Source organism: Rhinopithecus roxellana, chromosome 8 (genome assembly GCF_007565055.1).
Source record: "Rhinopithecus roxellana isolate Shanxi Qingling chromosome 8, ASM756505v1, whole genome shotgun sequence".
Classification (NCBI taxonomy): domain Eukaryota; kingdom Metazoa; phylum Chordata; class Mammalia; order Primates; family Cercopithecidae; genus Rhinopithecus; species Rhinopithecus roxellana.
In genome coordinates, this window is record NC_044556.1 from 22,139,882 (window position 1) to 22,144,585 (window position 4,704).

Below are 4,704 nucleotides of genomic sequence, written 5' to 3' on the forward strand. Positions count from 1 at the left end.
GGTACGCGGCGGGCGCGCGGACCGAGAGAGCGTGGCGGCGCGGCCCGGAGCGCAGTGCGCCGCAGGGCTCCCCCTGGTGGTCAGAGGACAGCGCGCGGCAGACACCGCCTCCACCTGGTGCAGTCTCGGGGCGTTCGGGTCGTGGCTCCGCCAGCTGCCGCCCCGCTGCCGCCCCGCTTCCTACACGTCTCTTTAAAGGGCAGCCTGAGCGGCCACCGAGGCTCGGCAATACTACGTAGTTTTCGTTCTCAGAAGCAGCTGTTTGTGCGCAAGCGCCCCCTTCTTTTCGCTTCGCTACCTTCAAGGACCTTCTCCCAAACTGCTAATATATTTCTTCATCCATTAATTAAAGGTCTATTGATTCACGCTATTTGCTGGTAGTGTGTGAAGTCAACGAACAAGACTGAGTCTTTGCCCTTGAGACGCGTACACTCTACCCAGAGACAAGTTCTAAGCACAGAAAACAAGTAATTTTATAAGAACATCATAGGGCAGTTATTCTCCAGATGAGTTCAGATTAAAGAGGACACTTGAGCCGGTGAGATCACAGAAAGCTTTTATCACCCACCCCTTTAGAGGTGGTCGAGATTATTTACCCCTATTAGGTTTCACGTGTGGTGGTGGACTCGGTATGAACATCAAATTGAACATTTATTGAGCTTTCCTCAACAATCTTTCACTTTCGTTGAAGTGAATCAGATTATTAAAGGCAAAATGAGATTCTCATTATAAGCGGGGACAATATAGCTGTTGAAAAGAGAGCTGAGCCAGTTGGTAAAATGGTAAGAATTAGGAGAGGGATGGAAAAAAAAGATCCCTCTACAAAGTTAGATATTGAGCCTCATGTTGAGTAAGTATTTGTTGGCTGAATGAATGATGGTAAGAGTTCATTGAACGAGCTTGCGCTGCTTTTTTTTGGATATCGATTTTTTTATAGTGAAAGAGCTCCCCACAATCACCACCACTACTCAAATACATTTTGATGCACTGTAACATACAATTAACATTTATTATTATAAATAATTCAAACATAAACAAAAGCAGAATATTATAATGACACCCGATATAACTAGCGTCTGAACTCAAGATTGAATAAGATTTGTCTATACTTTTTTTTATTATACTTTAAGTTTTAAGGTGCATGTGCACAAAATGCAGGTTTGTTACATATGTATACATGTGCCATGTTGGTGTGCTGCACCCATTAATTCATCATTTACATTAGGTATTTCTCCTAATGCTATCCCTCCCCCCTCCCCCTACTCACAACAGGCCCCAGTGTGTGATGTTCCCCACCCTGTGTCCAAATGTTCTCATGGTTCATTTCTCACCTATGAGTGACAACGTGTGGTGTTTGGTTTTTTGTTCTTGCGATAGTTTGCTCAGAATGATGGTTTCCAGCTTCATCCATGTACCTACAAAGGACATGAATTCATCCTTTTTATGGCTGCTTAGTATTCCATGGTGTATATGTGCCACATTTTCTTAATCCAGTCTATCATTGATGGATGTTTGGGTTGCTTCCAAGTCTTTGCTATTGTGAATAGTGCCACAATAAACATACGTGTGCATGTATCTTTATAGTAGCGTGATTTATAATCCTTTAGGTATATACCCAGTAATGGGATGGCTGGGTCTAATGGTATTTCTAGTTCTAAATCCTTGAGGAATCGCTACTGTCTTCCACAATAGTTGAACTAGATTACACTACCACCAACAGTGTAAAAGTGTTCCTATTTCTCCACATCCTTTCCAGCATCTGTTGTTCCCTGACTTTTTAATGATCGCCATTCTAATTGGTGTGAGATGGTATCTCGTTGTGGTTTTGATTTGCATTTCTCTGATGACCAGTGATGATGAGCATTTTTTCATGTGTCTGTTGGCTGCATAAATGTCTTCTTTTGAAAAGTGTCTGTTCATATCCTTTGCCCACTTTTTGATGGGGTTGTTTGATTTTTTCTTGTAAATTTCAGTTCTTTGTAGATTCTGGATATTAGCCCTAGGTCAGATGGGTAGATTGCAAAAAATTTCTCCCATTCTGTAGGTTGCCTGCTCACTCTGATGGCGGTTTCTTTTGCTGTGCAGAAGCTCTTTAGTTTAATTAGATCCCATTTGTCTATTGTGGCTTTTGTTGCCATTGCTTTTAGTATTTTAGTCATGAAGTCGTTGCCCATGCCTATGTCTTGAATGGTATTGCCTAGGTTTTCTTCTGGGGTTTTTATGGTTTTAGGTCTAACATTTAAGTCTTTAATCCATCTCAAATTAATTTTTGTATAAGGTGTAAGGAAGGGATCCAGTTTCAGCTTTCTACATATGGCTAGCCAGTTTTCTCAGAAACATTTATTAAATAGAGAGTCTTTCCCCATTTCTTGTTTTTGTCAGGTTTGTCAAAGATCAGATGGTTGTAGATGTGTGGTGTTATTTCTGAGGCCTCTGTTCTGTTCTGTTGGTCTATATCTCTGTTTTGGTACCAGTACCATGCTGTTTTGGCTACTATAGCCTTGTAGTATAGTTTGAAGTCAGGTAGCATGATGCCTCCAGCTTTGTTCTTTTTGCTTAGGATTGTCTTGGCAATGCAGGCTCTTTTTGGTTCCATATGAACTTTAAAGTAGTTTTTTCCAATTCTGTAAAGAAAGTCATTGGTAGCTTGATGGGGATGGCATTAAATCTATAAATAACCTTGAGCAGTATGGCCATTTTCACACTATTGATTCTTCCTGTCCATGAGCATGGAATGTTCTTCCATTTGTTTGTGTCCTCTTTTATTTCGTTGAGCAGTGGTTTGTAGTTCTCCTTGAAGAGGTCCTTCACATCCCTTGTAAGTTGGATTCCCAAGTATTTTATTCTCTTTGTAGCAATTGTGAATGGGAGTTCTCTCATGATTTGGCTGTCTGATTGTCTGTTATTGGTGTACAGGAATGCTTGTGATTTTTGCACATTGAATTTGTATCCTGAGACTTTGCTGAAGTTGCTTATCAGCTTAAGGAGATTTTGGGCTAAGACAGTGGGGTTTTCTAAATATACAATCACGTCATCTGCAAACAGGGACAATTTGGCTTCCGCTTTTTCTAACCGAATACCCTTTATTTCTTTCTCTTGCCTGATTTCCCTGGCCAGAACTTCCAACACTGTGTGGAATAGGAGTGGTGAGAGAGAGCATCCCTGTCTTACGCCAGTTTTCAAAGGGAATGCTTCCAGTTTTTGCCCATTCAGTATGACAAATAGCTCTTATTATTTTGAGATACATTCCAGGAATACCGAGTTTGTTGAGTTTTTAGCATGAAGGGCTGTTGAATTTTGCTGAAGGCCTTTTCTGCATCTATTGAGATAATCATGTGGTTTTTGTCTTTGGTTCTGTTTATGTGATGGATTACATTTATTGATTTGCGTATGTTGAACCAGCCTTGCATCCCAGGGATGAAGCCCACTTGATTGTGGTGGATAAGCTTTTTGATGTGCTGCTGGATTGGGTTTGCCAGTATTTTACTGAGGATTTTTGCATCTATGTTCATCAGGGATATTGGTCTAAAATTCTCTTTTTTTGTTGTGTCTGTGTCAGGCTTTGGTATCAGGATGATGCTGGCCTCATAAAATGAGTTAGGGAGGATTTCCTCTTTTTTTGTTGATTGGAATAGTTTCAGAAGGAATGGTACCAGCTCCTCCTTGTACCTCTGGTAGAATTTGGCTGTGAATCTGTCTGGTCTTGGACTTTTTTTGGTTGGTAGGCTATTAATTATTGCCTCAATTTCAGAGCCTGTTATTGGTCTATTCAGGGATTCAGTTTCTTCCTGGTTTAGTCTTGGGAGGGTGTATGTGTCCAGGAATTTATCCATTTCTTCTAGATTTTCTAGTTTATTTGTGTAGAGGTGTTTATAGTATTCTCTGATGATAGTTTGTATTTCTGTGGGGTCCGTGGTGATATCCCCTTTATCATTTTTTATTGCATCTATTTGATTCTTCTCTCTTTTCTTCTTTATTAGTCTTGCTAGTGGTCTACCTATTTTGTTGATCTTTTCAAAAAAACAGCTCCTGGATTCATTGATTTTTTTGAAGGGTTTTTTGTGTCTCTATCTCCTTCAGTTCTGCTCTGACCTTAGTTATTTCTTGCCTTCTGCTAGCTTTTGAATTTGCTCTTGCTTCTCTAGTTCTTTAATTGTGATGTTAGGGTGTTGATTTTAGATCTTTCCTGCTTTCTCTTGTGGGCATTTAGCGCTATAAATTTCCCTCTACACACTGCTTTAAATGTGTCCCAGAGATTCTGGTACGTTGTGTCTTTGTTCTCAATGGTTTCAAAGAACATCTTTATTTCTGCCTTCATTTCATTATTTACCCAGTAGTCATTCAGGAGCAGATTGTTCAGTTTCCATGTAGTTGTGGGGTTTTGAGTGAGTTTCTGAATGCTGAGTTCTAATTTGATTGCACTGTGGTCTGAGAGAGAGCTTGTTGTGATTTCTGTTCTTTTACATTTGCTGAGGAGTGCTTTACTTCCAACTATGTGGTCAATTTTGGAATAAGTGCGATGTGGTGCTGAGAAGAACGTATATTCTGTTGATTTGGGGTGGAGAGTTCTGTAGATGTCTATTAGGTCTGCTTGGTGCAGAGCTGAGTTCAATTCCTGGATACCCTTGTTAACTTTCTGTCTCATTGATCTGTCTAATGTTGACAGTGGGGTGTTAAAGTCTCCCATTATTATTTTTTTTCCAC